Source organism: Echinops telfairi, unplaced genomic scaffold (assembly GCF_000313985.2).
Source record: "Echinops telfairi isolate 266 unplaced genomic scaffold, ASM31398v2 ScPeMD7_3533;HRSCAF=4204_1, whole genome shotgun sequence".
Classification (NCBI taxonomy): domain Eukaryota; kingdom Metazoa; phylum Chordata; class Mammalia; order Afrosoricida; family Tenrecidae; genus Echinops; species Echinops telfairi.
This window is the reverse complement of record NW_022107432.1, coordinates 16,714,864-16,738,977: the sequence shown is the minus strand read 5'-3', so window position 1 is coordinate 16,738,977 and position 24,114 is coordinate 16,714,864. Positions and strand designations below refer to the sequence as shown.

General features: G+C 39.5%; 1 pseudogene; it reads left to right on the top strand.

The window, feature by feature from the left end:
- The first annotated feature begins 6,481 nt into the window (after positions 1 to 6,481).
- LOC101664375 lies at positions 6,482 to 8,614 on the top strand (annotated as a pseudogene).
- Positions 8,615 to 24,114: the final 15,500 nt, after the last annotated feature.

Below are 24,114 nucleotides of genomic sequence, written 5' to 3'. Positions count from 1 at the left end.
AAAAAGACTTATTGGCTTTCCAAGCAGTTCATGGTACAGTCAACATTAAGCACTAACACCACAGTTCAATGATAGATCAATTCTTCTGTAGTCCTCCTTGTTCGTGATCCAGCTTTCACGTGCATATGATACAATTGAAAATATCCTCTCAGTTATTGTCCTTGATCCAGCCCTATCAGACCTCCTACACCCTCTTGCCACTGATTTTGAATCACTTGTTGTTCTCTTGTCCCTGGGTTTGTTAACACCCTTTCCTTTCCCCCACCTCTCCCTCTTTCGTGTCCCTTAGGAACTGCCATCCCGTTGTTCTCTCTTCCGGCTTGTTTATCCCGCCTGTCCCTTCCAGGTAGACATGCAGTGACAACAATATGCACTATCACAAGACCAAATACAAAGAAGCAACAATAGAAAATAAAACAATAGCTACAACAACTACAACAACAACAAAACCTATAAATAGTTTAAGGTCTATTTTGTTGTCCTTTATGAGTGCTTTCCAGTCGAGTCTGATGGGGTGCCGTGCCCTGGCCCCACATCTATCTCTGACACCCCCTGGGGACTTCATTGCTCTGCTCCCCCTGCTGCTATGCTGCATGCCCTCAGTGGCTGGCTTCAATGTAGTGGGCTCAGGGTGGGCACAATTCCCGCCGTGTGTCTCTAGTGTTGTCTCCCATGGTGCTATGGGTCAATGAGGAATGCTGTGTCCCGTGGTAAGGCCGGCCCTGTGGTCCTCTCTATGCACCGCTGCTCTGAGCAGAAACATTGTCCTCAGGGCTTGGTGAGCCAGGATGTGCTTCACTCTTTTTTTTTTTTTCCCTCTTTCTCCCTTCGTTGGCTCTTGTGTGCTCTGATCAGATAAGTCCCTCTCCTTGAACTGTAGCTTCAGTGCTGTCCTCTGAAGTGAATTCTTGGGTGGGGGAGGGGGCGGTGCTGTCCACTTAGTTGGTAATGGGGCCGGCCCCTCAGGCCTCTCTGTCGGTTCCCTGCTTCATGTCAGTGTGTTGCGTTCTTGTCTTGGAGCATCGGGTTGAAGTCTGGTCCCTCTTTCCCTGTGGAGACACAATCAAAACCCTCTCCCTGTGGAGACACAATCAAAACCCTCCCCCTATTCCCCCAGCTCCCCTCTTCTTTTCAGTGGGCTACCGTATGTATCCCTGAGTTTAGTCTGGCCCCTGCCATATTACCTGGCCCTCACCCCAGGGACGTATGTTTACAGTAGCTTCTTCCCTATGCCCCTTTTGACTTTTGCGCTTACCTCAGAGGACTCATGTTGTACTTGTCCTTTTATGCATGGCTTACTTCACTTAGCATAATTCCCTCCAGTTCTTCCCATGCGATGTGCTTCATGCGTTCATCACTGCATTTTAGGGATGCATAATACTCCATTGTATGTATGTAACACAGTTTTTTAATCCATTCATCTGTTGATGGAAATTTGGGCTGTTTCCAACTCCTTGTAATTGTGAACTGTGCTGCAATGAACATTGGGGCACAGATGTCTGGCCGTGGTTTGTCATTGCCTCTTCTGAGTATATGCCCAGTAGGGGGATTGCTGTAGCATATGGTAGCTCAATTTCAATCTGTTTTAGATATCACCAAATTGATTTCCATAATGGCTGTACATACTTACAGGTCTGCCAACAGTGGTCAAGAGTTCCTATCTCTCTGCATCCCCTCCAACACTTGTTACTTTCTGATTTTTTGAATTGGGCTATCTTTGAGGGTGTTAGATGGTATCTCATGGTTGTTTTAATTTACATTTCTCTTATGTCTAGAGATTCCTGAAACCCAAATGAAGGCTGAACATGACAGTGGGACAAGAGGAAAGTACAAAGAAATAGAGGAAACAACTAAGAGGCAAAGGGCATTCATAGAGATCTAAATACAGGCATATACAGATATAAATATATTTATATACGACAAGAGGGAAATAGATCTACATACATATATTTATAGGTTTAGTATTAAGGAACCAGATGGACAGTGAGCCCCTACTCAAGTACTCCCTCAATACAAGAATGCTTTGTTCTAACAATTCGGCAGTCTGAGATGTTGACGTTCCTGGCACGATCGCTGAAGACAACAGGTGCACAAGAATATGTGGTGAAGAAAACTGATATGTGGTGAAAAAGCTGAATGTGCAAGACTATCAAAAGATATAGCATCTGGGGTATTAAAGGCCTGAAGATAAACTGCAGCCATCTAGCTGAGACAACAAAACCCACATGGAAGAAGCACACCAGCCTATCCCGACACAATCACTGAAGACAAAGCGGGTGAATAAACAAATATGGTAAAGATAGCTGATGGTGCCCAGCTATCAAAAGTTATACAGTCTGGGGTCCTATAGGCTTGAAGATAAACAAGGGGCCATTTAACTGAGAAACAATAAGCCCACATGGAAGAAGCACCCCATCCTGTGAGATCACAAGGCATCGAAGGAATCAGGTATCAGGCATCAAAAACCAAAAAAACCATGGCATTGTGAATGAGGGGGAGTGCGGAGTGGGGACCCAGGGCCCATCTGTGGGAAATTGGACATCCCCTTGTAGAAGAGCCGTGGGGAGGAGCAGGGTGCAGTGTAGCAATGATGAACATACAATTTTCCTCTAGTTCTTGAATGCTTCCACACCACCCCCCAACTATCATGATCCTCATTCTACCTTACAAATTCGGCTGGACCTGAAGATGTACACTGGTACATATAGGAACTGGAAACACAGGGAATCAAGGATAGATGAGCCCCTCAGGACCAGTGGTGAGTGTGGCCATACCAGGAGGGTGGAGAGAAGGTGAGGGAGAAAGGGAGAACAGATTTCAAGGATCTACTTATAACCTCCTCCCTGGGCATGGACAGTGGAGAAGTGGGTGAAGGGAGATGTCGGATGGTGTAAGATATGACAAAATAATAATAATTTATAAATTATCAGGGGTTCATGGGGGAGGCGAGAGTGTGGAGGGGCGGGGGGAATGAGGAGCTGATACCAAGGGCTCAAGTAGAATGCAATGTTTTGAGAATGATGAGGGAAACAAATGTACAAAAGTGCTTGACACAATGGATTTATGTATGGATTGTGATGAGTTGTATGAGCCCCCAATAAAAAGATTAAAAAGAAAAGAAAATATCCTATGGCTCAGGTCAGTAGCACCTTAGTCCTCAAAGTAACAGCTTTCCTCTCTATTTCTCTAAAAAGATTTTCCCAGCAAATTTGCCCCAAGCGATATACCATTTGATCTCTTGACTATTGTTTCCATGCAGGTAAAATGAAACCCTTGACAACGTCAGTCTTCCCTCCATTTCTCATGATGTTAATTAATCCAATTGTGAGGATTTTTTCTTTACATTGAGTTGTAACTTAACATTTAAGACTGTCATCTTTGACGATCATCAGTAAGCACATCTAGTATTCTTGACTTTCAACAAACAAGGTTGGATCATCTGCATTTGGCAAATGAATGAGCTTTCTCAAATCTTGATATCACATTCTTCTTCATAAAGTCCACCTTGTCTCATGATTTGCTCAACATGTAGATTGAATATACCTGGCGAAAGGATACTACCTTGACACACCTTTAAATCATTCCATATCCTCTTGCTCTACTAGTACAACCACCTCTTGATCTGATGTACCTCTTGATACAAGTTCCATATAAATACAATTAAGTGTTTTGGAATTCTGGTTCTTCAAAATATTGCCTATAGTTTGTTATGATCCACATAGTCTATGGTAAACAGAATACACATAAATATCTTTCCAGTGTTCTCTGCTTTCAGCCCATGGTACCTTTGATCCACCTCCTCTTCTGAATCCAGCTTCAATTTCTGGTGATGCCCTGTCAATGTATTCCTGCAATCATTTTATTAATTATATTCAGAAAAATTTTCTTGAATGTGATATAAATGATATCACTTAATAATTTGCTAGAAGGGTGAATTTTAGATTGTGTAAGCTATATAAATAAGCAAAAACTAAATATCTGTTTCATAAACCAAAGTAGCAATATTAAAAGAACATTATCAAAAAGTAGAATTTATATATCCAAAATTAATATATCTGTGTGATCTTAAAAACATTAAAATAATAATTTAAAATTAATTTAGATGAGGCAAAGAAGGAAAACAAAACAGCAAGTGAGAAATTAAAATACACATTTAAGACAATAAAGAATACAACTGATACAGAAGAAAATAAAATCTCTCATTTAAAAATAAAAATTGAGAAATTCTATGAGTGTAAAGAAAATGTATAAAATAACTTTTCTAATACCAGCTATAAAATGCATTATGAAAAAGAGAATAATAAAGAAGAATGAGAACATGTAAGTGGCCTTTGGATTAGGATGTGGCTGTGGGAAAACAGAAATGGCTGAACACATAAATGGAGAAAACTGTATAGACAGATGAAATAACAGCTTAATATATAAACCCAGGTTTCACTGTATTAAAAAATAGTATATAGAAAACCCACCCATAAACATAATCTGTGAGGGGGAAAATTTACAAGGGTGCATGTGGGAAAATCCTACAAGCATTAATTACATTTTACAAATAATTTCAAATTCTTTTGTAATTTTAAGTGGCAAGTAATACTGTAACACTGTTGACTTAGCTCAATGAAATAGAAAGATGTATTAAATAATTTTGCAAGTTCTTGGTAATCTTGGAGGATTTATAAAAGAACTTATACCAAAGTACTTTTATGGAGAATAATAAGGCTATCATTCACTTTGTTATATCAATCATATGAATAATTAATCATTAGCAAAGTAAAGAGAAGTTCTTGTTATTATTTGAATGTGTTACCAAAGATGACAAGGATTTCATCTGAACTGCTGAATAAAAGATGAGGCTTCTAAAATATGCTTTCTGATTTTTGGAGGGTAGCTTAAGCCAAATGGGAAAACATCAGGGAGGAGAAAAACTTTTAAGTCAAAGATTTGCTTTTTGGTTGTATAGTATATGTCAACAGAGACCACTTCAAGGGATTTCTAAATATGTGGCCCAAAGTGGCACAAGATGCTTATGTTTATTTATAACCTGACATCCTTATTCTTTCATGTATTTTTTTTTCTTTTTGGTCTTGAAGCAGATGAGAGTTTTCTATTTAAGTAGAGTGTGCAGATTTTTAAGAGTGTACCTTGTATATTAGAAAAGTTCCATTTATGACTTGCATGGATGAAAGATATATTCCAGATTCCTTCTGTGGTTGGTGGTAAGGGAGAAATGCATTTCAAAGCTTCACAGATCTCTGGTGGTTGAGAATGTTTCATGTGATTCTGACTTTGGTAGGGGAACCAAAGGAAGTTATCTTTCCTTGTTTGCTGTTCTAACCCTCAATGACCCTGTGAGTTAGGTACTGTGTGATAGTATATTCCCTGTCATTAGAAGCCTTCATCTGCTAGTCACTATTTCAACCACAATATAATGAATCTTTATGAGTAAAGCATCATCAGAGAAACCAAAAATGGGATCAAAGAACTGAATCGTACCTTTCAAAGAAGCAAACACAGACAGACCTAGAAGAATCTGTCATCAATAAGAATGATAAGTCAAAGGAATCACCAAAGTGGAAAAAGAACGGACAGAAAAGAAGACCCTCCTCCATTTACACTACACCAGCAGAAGGAAGGAAAGGACAGTTACATCGGACACTAAAAATATAAGTGACGTGATGATCAAGGTCACTTAAGGAAGAGAAAAAATCAGAAGTTAAAGTGTGTCAGTTACTTTAACAACTCTGGTACAATAATTGATAAAATATAAAAAACACTAGTAAGCCATATAAATTTAGCATCTGAAATATCTTTGTCAATCAATACCAGAAAGTTTTGCATCTTCCTCAAAATCTCATCTTCCCAATGCCCATTTCTTTTTTTTTTTCCAAACAAGAATCACATAGGTGCAAGGAGCAGGAATTGATACCTAGGAGGAAATGCACTACGTTGACTGTGGAATAGAATAGCTAAGATCTTACAGAAAATTCCAGCATCTCATATCAGAAGAGTATGTCTCTTCACTGCTCATTTTGGCAGAGCATAAGCCACCCGCATAGCCAGTAATACTCTCTAGTATGGGCTGGATCTGCAAGTAAAGCATTCCTCAATTTTTAGATGAAATTGCATTGGGAAATAAAACCCCACCAAGGAATTTCATTCCAAATCACAGAAAGCACTTTCCCCAGGGCGTTCTGAATGGGAATCAGAACTGAAGATTCTGGGTCCTTAGTCTATAGCATCCTCAAATTTTACGGTAGACCAGCTCCTGACATAATTTGTCTCTGAAACAACATTCCAGTTGAGACAAATGTATTTATTAAGAATAAAACAGACTTCCACACGAATACTCTACAAAGGCGGAAGAAAAAGAGAAAGTAACATGAAGGATCCTGTCCTACCAGCCATCGTGGTGGCACCCAGAACCACCCACCGTGGCACCGGAGCTCCAGCGAGACTCTGAAGGCAGAAAATATATATGGAAGAGATGGCCTTTGGAGCTTCAACTTTACCACCTCAGTATTTATCTTCTGATATAACTATTGATCCATACAGCTATTCTCCTTATACCCTTGAATCTACACAAAATGTCTGCTCAGTGCCTGGGTCCCAGTGTGAATATAATCAACCCAGTTGTTACCAAGATTTACAAGTCTCTGACCCCCAAAGGGAGCGCTTGGGTCCTCTCCCTCAAGAAACAAAAGGTCTGCTTTAGAAAAGGACTTAAAGATGAGCCAAAGTTTGACAGTAGAAGAGCTGGTAGAACTATATCATCTGATATAAAATCAGCTTAAGTATCCCATCATAGATGCATTCATGCAGAAAATAGCTTTAAATCAGGCACCGTACAGAAACGTAAGACAAATATATGATCAAGAGAACTTGTCTGCAGTCATCCACTAATCAGAAGGTGAAATCGTGGTCAAAAGTAAAATGCAACTCAATCAGTAGCTGATAATGATTCTCACAGTTCAACTTCATATACAAGAGAGTTATCTTGGACGCCAATGGGTTATGCTGTTGGGCAGACATCGTCTACAGAACTGTCACCAGGCACTAAAAAGGTCACTTCCATGAAAAGTCTAAAGACAGTTGCTTCAGCAGCAGACCATAAAAAGGTTAGTACAGCATCTTGCAGAGTTTTATCTTCTGATCCTTCCTACAATAAAGAGAAACATAGTGTTCAACTTATTAAAAAGTCCACAGATTTACAAAGTGGCAACCTTGAACAAAATGAAGTTTCAAGAAAAAGAAAGAAAGATCTAAATCAAAATATGAAGTCCTAACCATTCAAGAACCACCAAGGATTGAAGATGCTGCCAGTTGCTGCTGAAAGAAGAAACAGAGTCAAGTCAACAAAATGTCAATCCAAACAGCAACAACAGAATGATTTTAAAAACAGTGGAAAGAAGAGTGAAATTCCAGTTCAGCTGGATTTGGGCAGAATGCTCGCAGCATTGGAGAAAAAGCAGCACTCCCAGAATGCAAAGCAGTCTTCCAAACCTGTGGTGGTCTCAGTTGGTGCTGTGCCAGTTCTTTCCAAAGAAGACCCTAGGGGATGAAGGACCACCACTTGAATCAGGAGCCAACCCCTCACAACCCCTTAGACTCCAGTGTCCGGCTGAGGAAGGAAGGAAGCAAAGAGAGGTTCCCAAGGCCAAGCACCAGCGTTCTTGAAGATTCTCTTGAAGGAACATCAGGAGAAAAAGCAGCAGCATCTTCAAGAAAATGTTGCAACTGACATGCAAGATGTAGACAGCATGGTGCCGACCAGTCCTTTCAGCAGGATGACCCTTCAGGGGAAATGGAAGAATCTATCTCCTCCACGTTGGAGAGGAAAGAAGATCAGAATCGCCGTTCAGAGCGGAGCCCCAGAGTGACTCAGAAACTGGCCATCTTAGTCTCGACTCAGCCAGCTTCCCGAAGATTCACAGCTGGAGGCTCAGGGATGACTGCAGCCAGATGCTTAGTAAGGAAGTTGATACTGTTATGGATCTTCTAAAAGAACTGGTACGTTTCCAAGACCGTATGTATCAGAAAGATCCAAACAAAGCTAAAACCAAACCCCAACTTGTATTGGGACTGAGAGAAGTTCTCAAACACCTGAAGCTCAAATATTTGAAATGTGTCATTATTTCTCCCAACTGTTGAGAAGATACAATCCAAAGGTGGGTTGGATGACACTTTGCATACCATTATTGATTATGCCTGTGAGCAGAACATTCCATTTGTGCTTGCTCTCCACCGCAAATCTCTGGGACGCAGTCTAAAGAAAGCGGTTCCTGTCCGTAGGGTCGGGATATTCACCTACAATGGAGCCCAGGACCAGTTCCATAAGATGGCTGAGCTGATGATGGTGGCCCATCAGGAATACAAGACCATTCTAGAAAGCATACGTCAAGAGCTGGCTGAAGAACCTGGTACACTTACATGTCACCCAGCCCACCCACAAAGATCAGGGTACTCTTCGGAGGATGCACACCCAAACCCCAATGAGCAAGAAGAACCGCATTACATCGACATCTGGAGAAAACATTTGGAAGCATATAATTGATGTACCCAGGAACTAGAGGAAACATTAGAGGCTTCAACTTCTCAAGTGATGAATTTGAAATTATAAGAAAAGAGGTGTGTGTGTGTGTGTGTGTGTGTGTGTGTGTGTGTGTGTAAAGGGTAAAGAGGTGGGTTAGATAAGACTTTGTCTTATTCTCAGTTCTTCATTGACCTACTGTATTGGATTCAAGCATTCAACATGAAAACTGGGCAGAGAAAAAGAATGTTTGTAGACATGGCTTGTTGGGTCCCGTATTGTGAATCCTATCAAAGGTCACTGGCTCACAGATACATTGGTCGATACATTTTCTGTAAGCTGTGATACAGCTTTGACTTTCTGTCCACACTGGATATGCAGAATACTGCAGAAAACATGATAATTAGACCTACTTTGGTTGTGAAAGAAACTCCTCTTATTATTACACAATAATTACTCAAGTAAATTATAAATCCCACCTGTCTTCAGGAGCCCAGTGTTGTATTTACGGAGTGCCAGGTGGATTAGGACAATTTTAATTGGCAGGAAGTAGAAGGAGGTGCCACCCTATTCTTACTTATTTCCACCTCACAGGAAGCTATCACTGCCTTACAGGAAGCTAGTGATGCTAACATTAGAGCAAAGAGGGGCATGGTGAAGGGTTTGCTGCTCAAGGGGTGTATGTGTTCACATTTAAAGATCGAAAACTTGCTAAGATGAGCCACTGAAGGGAAAAAACATGTTTTCTAATCTGTAACTCTTTAGTCTTAATTTTTTTTTAAAAAAGGCATATCAATGTTTTGACATTTCAGTTTTGATACTCTTAAAAACTTCCTTATTTTAAATGAACACATTCTGAATTCTTTGAGACCAAAGGGGAAAAAAATTACTTCCATATTTTCCCTATAAGTAAGAAGGCTAACTTATTTTTAATAAATAGTCATTACTTTTATGTAAAGAAAGAATAAACCATACTAGAAAAACCTAGAACGGTATTGTTACAATGAAATATCGCCTCATTCATTCTACCTGAAGGTATCCTGATGACACAATAGATGAAGCACTTGGCGATGAAGCAAAGGTTAGTGGTTTGAACCCAGTCAGCAACTCATCAGAATAAAGACCTATCAATATCAGATAGGATCACTAAGACAAAAGGCAACTCAATGGCATGTAACCACAGCAGTAATTCTATAGGGAAAAACTCAGAAACAAACTCGGTCCATTCTGATTTATGGTAAACTCAGTCCAGGATAATCTATACTGAACACTGCAGTCTAAAGCTTCATCAGTAAATGCTTCAATTCCTCTTTGCTGTCAGCAAGAAAAAATGTGTCATTTGCATATGTCAGGTTGTTAATGAGTTTTCTTCCCATCCTGACGCTGTGTTCTTCTACATCTAGTCCAGTTTCAGAATACAGGTGGAATGAGTGTGAAGACATGGCACATACCCTGAGACACACCTTGCCTGATTTTAAACCACAGACTCACCTCTGGTTCTGTTGAAAACATTGTCTCTTGAGCTGTATGTATGTTCTGCATGAGCAAAATTGAGTGTTCTGGAATTCCATTTTTCACAGTTTTATCCATTACTTGTTATAATCCAGGCAGTCAAATGCCTTTGCATGGTCAGTAAAACACAAGTAAACATTGATTTTTGGTATCTTCTGCTTTCAAGCAAGAGCTATCTGACATCAGCAATGATATCCCTCATCTTTCTGGACCGGGCTTGAATATCTGGCAACTCCATGTCAATATGCTGCTGCAACAGTTGTTGAACTATATTCAGCAACATTTTACTTTCATATGATATTAATGATATTATTCCATAATGTATGAATTCTGTTGTATCATTTTCCCTTGGAATTGGGCAAATATTTGAATCTCTATAAGTGAATTGACCAAGTAACTATCTTCCAGATATCTTGGTATAAAAGAATGATTGCGTTGAATGTTGTATGCATCTCTTGAAATATCTCAACTGGTTTTCTTTCAGTTCTTTGATCCTTGCTTTCCATCAACTCCTTCAGGGAAGACAGAACTTCTTTCTTCAGTTCTCTGGGTCCTCAACATTTGCTACCTCAGGAAATGGTTGAAGGTTGAACAATGCTTTTTGGTACAATGACTTTTCTTAGTCCTTTAAACAAATATGTTGTTGTTTTAGTTCATTTACTCCACTCACTTTAGCTACTCTACATGCAAGAGCAAGTGTATAGTCTCTTCTGACATCCATTTCTATCTTTAATTTTCCTTCCTTGTTATTAGCCTTTTATTTCTCCATTTACAATGTCCTTGATGTCATATTGCAACTGACTAGTCTTCTGTCTAGTGAACAGTATATCAAATTTTTTCTTGATATAGTCTCTAAATGCAAGTGGGATATACTAAGGTCATCCTTTCACTCTGGTGGATTTGTTTTAATTTTATTCAGCTTCAACTTGAACTTCTATATGGATAATTAAGGAGATTTGACAATCAATCCCTGGCTTATTCCAACAGCTGATATTGAATGCCTCCATTGTCTCTCTCTACAGATGTATTGGATGTGATTCTGGGGTACTGTCTCATGCAGTACGGGTGGATAGTCACCCTTTGTGTGATTGAAATGGGTATGTGTGATAAATAAGTCATTGGTCTTAAAAGAAAGAAGAGCAAGGAATAAGATGCATCCAATATCCCTGTGTGAAGTGGCAGCAAAGGCAGAAGCCTTGGAGATCACAGCACTGACACAATGAGACAGAATAGAGGACATCATTGAAAAAGAGTAATGGGCTTCTTGGCCCACAGAGGCCATGATGCCATGGCTGAGAGATGGAAAACCAAAGAGAGATATTGCTGCTGGAATGGCTAAGAGGCAATGCTGCAGGGAAAGAACTATATCCTTAATGTTTTCTAATCTTGACCTGTGATAACCTATTATCTTTCCTAAGAAAGCCCCCAAATTGTGAATATTGTCTGTGATGTCATGCAATAGATTATCAAACCCAGCAGTTAAGTTGTATGCTATGTGAGGGATGGTAGGAGTCAGAATCCAATAAAAATGCAGGAGAAACATAGATGCCTGACCTCAGCCTCATAGCAATCCTCCCTGCGCAGATGTGGAATTGGATTCTTCTCCTCATCAGTGAAGCAGGAGGAGGTCATATGGGGTCTCCTCATAGGTCAAATGCTTGACCAATTGCATCACCACATAACACTGGTAAATTTTAAAAATTATTTTAAGGCATTTATGGATATCCTGATGAACTCTAGTGACACACAGCACTATACTAGTTAATATTTGTCATTCTAGTATTTCATATTTGTTATCTCTCTTTTTCAAAATGGTCTGATGTTATGAACAGAGTCCTTCACTTCTAGATACCCAATTTGTAAGAAAGAGAGGAGTTTGTAATCACCATGTATCTACACGATCAACTTTAATTATTATAACAACACTATGCATTGACATTGCCATGTTACAGTTCAAAAAATTGGATTTTAGTGATATTAAGCAGCCAGCTAATAGTCACTCAAGTGATAGAGCTACAATTCAGGGTCACATATGTTTGACCCCAAACTAATATTCCTACAGGAGACTACTCTCTATGATTGTAGCGATTAGATTTGGAGTCAACTTAACCTTGTGCGAAAGTGTAGGGGTAGAATCCAATACTATCAGTTGGGTCATAGCCTGAGGATGCCTTCTGGGGGCTGTAGTATTTTTTACGTCAGACAGTGAGAAATTATCTTCCTCTCTCTGGTTCTTCACCTTCCTCTTAACTAGGACTCTGTGTCTGTCTCTAAAGGAAACCGCATGTGGGCTAGCTGGTCCTGTGAGTAGTTGCTCTGGTGTCTTCCCACAGACATTGAATCCACAAGACTTGCACCCACCAGCCTGTGATCTCCCTGCGTTATCTCCAGACCAATGCAGAGCTCTCCAGCTAGCATTGGTGCCATAGACTTGAAGTTTAACTGAAATGGGACGCCTTCTTGATATAATTTTTTTTCTTGATATAAAGTTATTTCTCACACATGTATGAGTGTCACTCTTTTGTTTCTCTAGATAACCAAGTCTAGCACGATGCTTAAAGGAAAAATTACATCAGTTGCTGTCAAGCCAATTCCAACTTATGGCAGTCTCATGTGTTATAGAGTAGTAGGAAGTCCCTCCATAGATTTTTCATGGCTGTGACCTATGAAAGCAGATCACCAAGCCTTTTTATCTGAGGTGCCATTGAATGGGCTTGAACTACCAATATCTTGGTTAGTAGTTGAGTAATAATGAGTTGCATCTCCTTTTGTTGTGTTTCATTTGTTTGTTATCCCCCAGAGATTTTTTTTGATGTTAAAATTTGATGTCAGGAACTGATAACAATGATTGACATATAGCACTCCTCACCTCCCAGGGGGAACAAACAACAAAAAGTGGGTGGAGGGAGTCACTGGTCTTTGTAAGACATGAAAAAAATAATAATTTATAAATTATCAAGGGATCATGAGGAAGGGAGAGGGGCAGGAAATGAGCTGATACCAATGGCTCAAGTAGAAAGAACATGTTTTAAAAATGATGATGGCAACATATGTACAAATGTGCTTGACATGATGGATGGATGGATTGTGATAAGAGCTGTAAGAGCTCTCAATAAAATGATTTTAAAATGTTTTGATCTCTATTTAATGGAAGAAAAGAAGGAAAATAAAGAGACATATAGAGAGGCATGGGGTCTTTGTTACTCATTGTAAAAATTGTGTTTTAACCAATTGTATTTATTCTAGTTTGAATATAATTTCTTTTGTCATTGTTCAACAACCCCCTTATGTTATGTTGCTTTAAAACTGGATACCCCTTGGTATGATGATATGGGAGTACATGACTTACAGTTAATGTCAGATATTTTTCAAAGGAAAAGAAGATTTGTTGCCTCTTTAATTTTAGGTATTGTAGCATTATTTGCTATTATAGGTTCCTTGACCACCTCTACTGTAGCTTTGGTCCAAGAAGTACATACTGCTGAACATGTTGATGAATTCACCAAAAATGTTACCATAGCCTTAATAACACAAGCAAAAAATGATCAAAAACGTGACAAATGAGTTAGTGATCAGATTCAGGCTCTAAAAACTAGAATGATGATTAGATGCCACTCGCAGTTTAAATGGGTCTGGGTCACTCCTTTAATTTACAATGAATCAGAAGTCCCATGGGAAAAGGTTAAGAATCGTGTTCAGGGAGTATGGAACCATTCAGACATTTCATTAGATTTAGCCTCTTTACACACCAGTATAACAGCCATCAGTCACTCTGGAAGCTCAGTACTACCAGCTTCAGAAGTGGCCAAATCTTTGTTAGAAAAAATAACTGGATATGTTACAGGAAAGTCCTGGATATCAATTTTTGTGAATCTGGGAGTTGCAGCTTTGATAATACTTCTTCTTGTTCTTTTTCTTCCAATCATCTTCTGATTGACCTTCTGCAGTTTACGCTCAGAGCAGGCAAAAATCCAAAGGCTTCATTTGAAAAATAATAAAAAAGGGGGAGATATTGGGAGCCATCCCAGCCATGCTCTAGCAAAGCTACAGGCTGGTGGAAGAAGCATCTGCAGAGCAGAGCTTCCCAGGGAGGGATTCCAACATCCCTCAAATATTTGCTGTTGTTAAATCCATTCTTGAGAATTTTGTGCATTGTCACGTTTACCGCACCTGGAGTAGATGCGAAGGCAGTCTTGAGAAGTACAAATGAAATCAGATGTGAAACTTGCTTCAATATGGTGGGGCTTTCCTTATAAGGCATTGAAGAGGCTTAGACAGCGAGACCTCTTTGGGAATTCTGAGAGGGATATGTGGAAATTGAGTGAGGAAGAAACCCCAAAGTTGAGGTCAGAGGAGAAAATGAAACCCATCAAAAGCCCTGGATTCCATTCAGATTAGGTAGTGGGGGACTCCTTTTGGCCCCGATATAGAGGACCTTATAGACTGCCTCCCCCAACCGACGCCACTATACCTTGGACAGGGGCTTACATAGAAGGAGAGAGAATGGTTAATATTAATAGAAAACATGTGAAAGGGTAAACATTAAGTCTTTGCAAAGAATCAGATGGTTTGCCCCCCCCCCCCATGGTATCTCAGGAGTATAAAAAATAAAAAAGACATAGGTAGACAATGGAACAGTTACCATGGGAGAGTTTGTAAAGGAAAATATTTAACTCTGAGAAGCATTTAACTCTGCTTGTAGATATTAGGCTTTGAAGTAGCAAGTGAGGTAGTTTCATTATGTTAAGTTAGTCAACCAGGAAAGAAACATTGTGAAGGAAAAATAGGGCAGTGAGTAAGATATGAGTCTAACCAAATTTTCTGAACACCTCAATCAAGAATAGCATGTGACTTATAAGACAAGCAGCCCAGAAAGAAAGAACCAGGAAGAGGACAGAAAGTGATAGAAAAAAGTACAGACCTTATAATTGTCTTTTATCAGGTTTCAGTGGAAAAAATAAGGGTGATTTTGGAGTTAAGCATAAAGCAAAACTTCTTTATGGTATAAATGAAGCTGTTTGGAGATTGCTTCCATCAGAACATCTCTCGTGTCTGTCTCCTCTGTTTGCCGATTCCATACCTTCTTCAGGTATCCAGTTCAACCCTCCCTCCCGGAGCTGGACTCTGTCACTTAATTGTGAATTAGAATAGTCGATAGGAGTTTCAGAGAAAATTTTTATACTTTTCAAAGTTCTACCACATTTATAGATTTTTTATATATCTGAACATGAATATGGCTCAGCTTGCAATTAAAAATATTAAAAATGAAACTGTAAGTGACCATAAGACATCTTACCCATCTCCCGACACCTTGGTTTTCATTTCAGAATATCATGATGTCCATAAACTCCACTGTTTGTCCCCTAAGTAAGTGACTTGATCAACTTCCCACAGCTGCCACTAATGGCTTCTTGGCTCAGTCATGACCCCTTACTCCCCTACTGCACTTGATGAAAGCCTTATCACAAACTCTGGCGATATTTAGGAACATTTCCTTAGTGGGGGAAAAATCCTGTAATCATTTCAAATCAATTTCCAAGAAAATAAGACAGGGTTTAAAAATCCAAGCACAATTACCTTGTATTCCTCCATATTCAGGAGAATGAGCTCATTCACTCTACACAGCACACAGTATAAACCAGCATCCTGTCACCAAAAGATGAATGTGCCCAATTATGAGTGAAGCCTTGCCCTACGCAGTGTGTAAACCGAAGGGAGCTGAGAAGAGTGCTTCAGTTCTAGGGTTGGTGGTTTTGTGACCTAAACACAAAAAACAATTTTGTTCAACACAGTGTGAAAATTCCAGCTTTCTCCCTGTTGGGCCAGGAACTCTTGACTCTGCTAACACATGGAGCTTAAGATGATCAATTCACGAGGACATACCGAGCACTTCCAATGGGAAACTCTCATCATGTTAGAGGGCGCTCGGACCAAGTTCTCACCTCCCTCTGACTCGTCATCCAAATCTCCTGCAGAGATGGCTCACGAGGCTGCAAAAGCCCCTTGGTAATACACGCTACACTGGTGTCTGTGCATTGAGAATGGAGAGGTGATATAAAGAACAAAATAAAGAAAAACAACCATACGAACTGAGCTGGGTTAAAAAGTGGCCTCTGACTCCCTGAGACAGGCTGTTACCATGTTCACCTAACAGCAAGCAATAGCTTCGAGAGTGAAAATAGAGGGAGGTTTTCATGATCAATGTGTTAGTCTGGGTGGACTAAAGAAACAAATTCATAGGCACTCGTATGCATATAAGAAAGAGGCTTATAAACAAGAGCAATTGAATATGGAGAAAATGTCCCATCCCAGTCCATAAGTCCAATGTTAGCCCATATGTCTGATACCAATCTATAAATTCTGCAAAAGACTCATGAAACACATGCAATGATGCTGAATGCAGGAGGGTCACAGGCCAGTGGGTTGGAAGTCTTCCGGATCCAGTGGCGTTGTGAGCATTTCAGCGCTGGCAGGGTTTCTCTGGGACCAGAGGTCTGGTTGCATCAGAGTAGGTCCATGTGACTTCACCAGCTCCCAGGTATAGTGTCTTGTCAGTAGAGAGTTTCCAAGGGAGTGAGTAGAGAAAGAGAGTCTCTCCCACCTCCAAAGAGGATAATCTAGGAACTCCCAGAATTCTCAGGCAAAGGTCATGACCACACAGAGGCTTCATTGGCTATGACCGGATTGTCAGACTAGACTCCATCCCTTTGCTGTTAATCCTATCAAGTCTCCAAAATAAAACCAGATTATGTTACTACCACAATCAATAAAACATATTCCACAAAAAAATCATCCCACATGCTATCCTTGGCATATGCACTCATGTCACAATATCTGTCCATGCCTCCACTGTCACCCGAGAGGCACCAAAGAAAGCTGTACATCAAAGCAAAACTATAAAGCTGAGTATGGTTTCATTCAATTTATGAAATGAAAAACTAATTTTGTGGAATTATCATACTACATGCTTATAAACATGAATTTAATGAATAACAAAATCCTAGTATCCGAAATATAGAGAGCTCTATGAAATACAACAATGGACATTTGTCGTCTCTGTAGGAAGGATATGCAAATATTTTCCCTTTCTAAGCAAAGAAATGTAGTGTTCTATCCATTGATACAAAAAGAAGAAAGCAAAGAAGAGGGGAAGGAGGAAGACAAAACAAAGAAAGACAGAAAAATTGTGTTTCCAAGCTCCCAGCTCCCTGGCAGCTAGGACATGATTAGGAAGTCTGATGCCAGCAGACATTTGAGATTTTGAAAGTTGAGATGATGCTGCAAAAAAATTTGAGAGGACTAGGAACTCAATAAAACTATTGAACAGAATATTAAATATAAAAATAATTTTACATCATCACCAAATAAAATATATCATAGGTATGCAACATTCAACAGGTGAAAATCAGTAAAATAACCCAAACTCACTGCCAGTGAGTGACAACTGACTCATAAAGACCCTATAGGTCAGGGTAGAGCTGCCCCTGTAGGTTTCTAAGACTGTAGATTTTTAAAAAATATATATCATTTTATTGGGGGCTCGTACAACTCTGATCACAATCCATAAAAACATCATTTGTGTCAAGCACTTTTGTACACTTGTTGCCATCATCACCCAGGATTGATGAACCTATAGGGACAGCAAGTAGAATAAGGAATTCTGGGGGATACAGTGGTGGTGGTCGGGGGTGGGTGGGTCTGGGAGTAAAAGGGAGCTGATGTCAAGGAGCTCAAGAAGGAAGAGAATGTTTTGAAACTGATTGTATTAGCAATTGTACAATACTGCTGATGTGATTGAACTCTGGAATGATATATCAGTATTAACTCCCAATAAAAATGTTTTTTTTTAAAAAGAAGTAAACAACATCTACATAAAAAATGCATATTTCTGGGTTTGGATAATATGATTTTATGTCTAGAAAATCTTAAAGAATACACTAAAATTAATTAAACTAATTAATTTATGAAGGTTTCAAAACACAAGATGAATATATAACTATAAATATAAGTATAAATATAAACACATAGTAGCAATGCAAAACCAAAGACAGGTCTATAAAGGGAATAGTTACATTCGGGAGGTACCACCTTTTAGAATAATCAACCATTTGAGATCAAAGGAGCGTATTTGCACAAGGACGAAGCCCAGAGGAGCTAGGAAAGGAGAAACGGCAGCAGGATGCACGGGAGGAACCAGGACAAGTGATATGCTATTGCAGGTTTGCAACCAATGCGATAAACAAAACATGTATGAATTGTTCAATAGAAAAAATATATGCTCTGTACATCTTCACTCAGTTCACACACACACACACAGTTAAAGGTAAGGACTCTGGATGAAAATTCAGATTTACTAGCCATCCAGGAGATAGAAACAAGAAGATATCACCTTACACTGACAGCCAGAGCCCAATTCAAACAAAGCAGAGAGCAACAAATGCTGGAGAGACTGTGGAAAGATTGGAATTCTCAAACCCTGCCGGTGGAAATGTTAATACATACAATTGACATGGAAATGGACATAATGCTTCCTAAAACAACCAAGAATAGAAGTGCCGTATGACCCAGCAATGCCTCTGAGTTCTACCTTTACCCTTACAAATGACATGACATGTCCCCAGAGGCACGTGAAGAGTTAGCACAGATGAGAGCTCACATCCTATATCACAGACCCCTTGATGTCATTCCTGCCATAATCCAAATCCAGCTACACATGAGGCAGATACTTTTAAGAACCCCCACAAACCCCAGTACAGAGCTATGGAGATGCCTGTGTAGATACTTTTCACCCCTGGGCATTTTTCCAGATAAGATCCCCTTCGTTGGTTTGCATTTGCTTACTCTCATCTGTGTATGTAACTGTTTACGGCGCAGCTGGTGGTTTGGAACTGCCGACCATGCAGATCGCAGCCCAGCTCATAACCACTGCACCACCCGCCAACAGTTTCGGTGCTCAGAAACCCACAGGGAGTTTCCATGAGTCAGCATTGACTCGATGGCAGTGAGCTTGGTTTGGTCTCATTTGTTGACAGTAATGCTCACCAACTCCGCGTGTGTCTATTCCTCTGCTGCCTAATTTGAGCAGGGAGCCTTGCTCTGGAAGCCTTGGAAATTGATCTCCAAAATCATTTTTATGAGTCTTCACTCTAAATTTTTTGTTTAACTGTTGAGTATCAATCATGGCTGACCTTGGGAAACGGAAATTCTACTGTTCCCTTGGAGGATCTTTCAATGTAAGCGGTTCTTTCTTATATCTGGCTAAAGGATCCAGAAGACCAGTTGTGATTGAAAACAGAACCTTCAGTTCGCTCTGTTCCCTTGTACAACCACTAAACTGCAAGCGATTCCATGGGTCATAAAACTAGTAGCCAGTAATGATCAGCAGTTTGCTAGCCAGCAATGGAACCAGCTCAATGCAATAATGTGATAAGGGCATTTTTCATCTATTCAAGCAATATTTTCTTTCCATGCAGTGAGATAATTGCAGGCTAGGATAGAATTAGAAAGCAAAGTGTTAACAATGAAAAGTACCCAACTGGTAAAATGTACTTGATGCAATTTATACAGTCTGATGAACAATTTCAGTTGAATTATTTTAAATGATACATGTATTTAATGATAGGCTTGAATCTTTCTAAAGGCAATATCCATAGAAAATATATATGACTTGGAGTGTTTTGCTCATATTCATAGCCAATCTTCCTGAATTTAAATTATAAAATAGATCTGCTGTGTAAGCCTTCACCCAGGTCACAATGTGAAGTTCTTTTTTTAAAAAAAATAACATAATTAAATTACATGACTTCGATTTGAGGAAAACAGGAGGGAGAGAACTGTTCATGAAGGGAACACACAAGTTATTGATTGATCCACTAATTAGAATCATTATTAGAACCAGCTTTCACTGATTTCAGAAAAATGGAGATTTAGCAAAGGTATAGAACTGCCTTTGTTCTTACTTAGTTTTTCTAGCTCCTTGTAAAACCTTTCCTGAATGCCTAAGTAGCATCAATTTCTCAATACTTTATAAACATTCAGAGGACCCTAGACCACAACGGAGTTTGGACATCATCCCATTTAGTTAGAATGAGATGTGTCCAGGGAAAATGGTGTTTCCTGTTGGGAGATATTACAATCTCAAAAGAACCTGAGTAGTGGCGCAACAGTTAAGCACTCTGTGACTAAACAAAAGATGGCTGATTGGAACCCCTGAGTGGCTCTGTGGGAAGATGACCTGACAATCTATTCCCATAAAAACTGCAGTCATGGAACACCTGTCATACATGAGGTCACTGAAATTCAATGACTAGAATTTGAAGGATACTCCAAATATACCTTATCCAAATTTACCCATGTCTACTGTTGTTTGGCACCCACTCATAGTGACCCCAGGAGTTATTTAAGCAAGTGGTTGATGAAGATTTGCCTTGCTAAATAATAGTGGCACTGTTGGGAACACTGTTTTTCATCATATTTTTTATTTGTTTTATTTTTCATTTTTATAAATGAACTTTTATTTTTTACAGTCCATCTCATCAAAACAGTGACAGATTCCCATAAAAGCCCTCACACAAGTGGCTATTTTTTTCTTTCTTTTACTGCTCTCCTTCCTTCCATCATTTCCTGTCCCTTCCCATTTTCCCCACCCTCCAGGGCTGCCCTCCTCATAGTCTTTGAAGTCTTCTTCTTTGGTGAGAAAAACATTTTTATCTTTATAATAATGTCTCATAAAATATCTTTATGAAATTAACAAATTTTGCTGAGCATAATGTCCTGCAATTTAGTCTATATCATGAAGTATTTGACAAACTTATCATTATTTTTAAGAATGTGTATGTACCAGAGTGTGTGTGTGTACCAGAGTTTGTATATCCATTCCTCTACAGGAAAAGTTTTTTTTATTATTTATTTTGGATGTTATAGAAATTTCTGCAATAAACATGATTGTGTTGATGTCTTCTTGTGTTTTGTTCTTTATTTATTTAGGATATAGATCAAGTAGAAAGATTGCAGTTTTTGTTGTTGATTCTTTTTATCTTGCCTATAACATGCCTGCTTTTCATTTCAACCCACTCCCAGAGAGTCAATTCTGATTCATACAAACTCTATGGAACAGAGTGAAACTGTTGCTAAAGATTTCCAAGATTATAAACCTCATCTTTGTGCCACAGGTTGACTAATTATTTGAACTGTTCATCTTGTGGTGAGTAGCCAAAAGTTTAAGTTATTTCAAGACTTGAGCTTGAAGAGACATGGCCAAATACTGTGAGCAATCTGTCTTTGCTTTCCTGTGATGCAATTTCTTTGGTTTTATAAGAAGCTTAAGAACATGAATTTACATGAAAACATACAATGGCTTATAGAACTATAATCAAGCAAGGATTATAGGAACCTAAATTTATTTCACCTGATACTGTGATATAGTCAAGATATGTATGTTATACTGCTTTGGACTGCAAGGTTATTTTCCTACATAACAAAACTTGTGGAGGCAAGGAATTCCCAGGATTTGTGTAGAAGTTAAAGAGAATCCAACATCTGTTCTCCTCACAGCTTTCTACTCTGAAGCCCTCAGATGGGTGGCACTTGTTTTGGTTGATCTCGTTAGAGTGGCAAGTGAGCCATGATAGCGCTAAGCAACCAAATCAGGGCAGAAAACTATAGTTTCACATTTATTTTTTAAAATAAGAGAGTGAAATATTTCCCAGAAGACACCAAACAAGTTTCCGTCCTTGTGTCATAGATCAGCATTGTGCCCATTGTGCAGGTCCTCGTTGCTTCTAGAGACAAGACAGAAAAGTACTGGCATTTTCAGCCTCCTCAGCAGGCACATTTGAAGACATTGTTCTTAGTGGTTGGTGCTTTGACCACCACATATCAATGGTCACATTCCACTGCCAGTCCACTGCCATTAAGTTGATTCCAATTCATAGCAACGTTATAGGGCCGAGAAGAACCAGAATGACTGGTGGGTTTGAACTCCTGACCTTGCTGATAGCAGTCCAGGACATCACCCTCTATACCACCAGGGCTCATTTCTGCTCATGTAGTTCCTACGTAAGGTGTCCTGGTAATGTAATGGTTAAGCACTCAACTGCTAGCTAAAAGACTATTGGTTGAAAACCATGCAGCAGTTCCACGAGAGAAAAGATCTGGCTGCCTGCAACCGTGGAAGCCCTGGGGGCGTTGTCAAGTAGTGCTGGACTGCTAACTGCAGGGGGGCAGTTCAAACCTACCAGCTTCTCCTTAGGAGTGTCATACTCAAATAAAATGGCCTTTCCAGCCATACGCTCTTGTGGGATATATTACAGTTTTAGAATTCATACACCTGTGGCTACAGTCCTATTTTGGAGGACATTATTTCCCAGTGAATAGAATAGGATGAGATTAAGAGTTGGCCTAAAGGAGAAGAGTGAGGTTGTCTGCACATATTGCTAAGAGTTGAACCAACCCAATGGCAGTGAGTTTGGTTTGGTATGGCTGCCTGCGGCCATAAAAATCACCGCTGTGAGAACCCTGTGCTGCAGCGCTCCGCTGTCACCCAGGATCCCTATGAATAAAAAGATGACTTCATTACAGCTGACAACAATAGTCCCCGCATGTTAGTTTCTATTTGAAAATCCACATGATTTTTATGAAAAAGCCTGATTTCTGAGGTTGTTTTCTAAGAACTACCTTCATTTATTGTATTTCTGACATCCCTTTGTTCCAATTTCATTGCCAAGACACACCCCTTATTTGAATCATTCCATGGGATTCTGACTCCAAACTATGCTGTGATCACTATAAGTCTGGTTAAATCTAAAACTTAAAACATACCTGTCTTAGCAGTCTATCAACATTGTTGTTGTTGTTGTCTTTGCTATTGTACCATTTTCATGATTTGCTTCTAAAACATGTAATAATAGAATATTTTTTCAAGGAACACTTGAATGAATACCTAGTCCATTTAATCTTTAAAAGGGTGTTGTGCTGACTGACTGTGCATTCCTTCCAAGGACCCACAGGGACTTAGTGAATCCAATTTGGTAACTGATTCCCTGTCAGTTACTCTAAACCAGTTCCTAGATCCCCAGCGCACCCTGTCACGGACAGGTGATGAGTTAGTAATCACTGTGCTTCAGGTATAGTGCAGAGAGGCAAAATAAGTGGAAGATCGGAATCTTTATATTCAACAAGTCAATGTTCCAATGGAGGTGCAGCTGAATGAGAAAACAATACATAAAAGCTGGTGTAAGAAATTCTAAACAAAAGTTCCTAATCCACTGACAGAAGTCTGCCCATTTACATGTTTGTAACTCATTGTAGACAGTAGGATGGATGCTGGCAAGATGAGAAGGATCTAGGTTTCAAGAGCATAAAGATGAGCTGTTAATCTTATCTGATAAAGGATTTGTTCTTGTGATCTTCAATAGCTACCTGTCAGTTTGTCACCTGTAATAGTGTGCATGCTGTTTGGGTGCTGGGAGCTATGCCAAGGCTGTTTAAAATACCAGCAAGGTAACCATTGGTGGACAGGTTTCAAGGTATCTTTTGGATTAAGATGGAGTAGAAAGGAATGTCTAGCAAACTGCTTCAGAACATTGGCCAATGGAATCCATGTAGATTACAATAAAATATCATCCCTCTCACTTGCTTTGGATGTATCATCAGGAAAGATCAATTGTGAGAATGTTTCGTGAAGTAGAGAACCAGTGAAGATAAGGGAGACCAGTGAGATGGGTGGGAAAGTCATCCACAATGATGGATTTGAACATGCCAGTCATCATGAGAGTCATGCGTGACAAGACAACATCTTGTTCTATTGTACATAGGTTATGAGTTGGTGCCAAGTCAATAACAGCTGTCTATTACTATAAATAGCAGGCATTTATCATTCTGAATTTTCTGTTGATTAGAAAACTGAATGATGAGAAATACAACCTTCCTCTAGTTCCTAAAGGTTTCCTCCCCGCTCCCACTACCATGACTCGAATTCTATCTTACAAGACTGGCTAGACCAGAGTAGGTACACTGGTACAGATAGGAACTGAAAATACAGGGAATCCAGGACGGATGATCCCTATAGGACCAGTGGT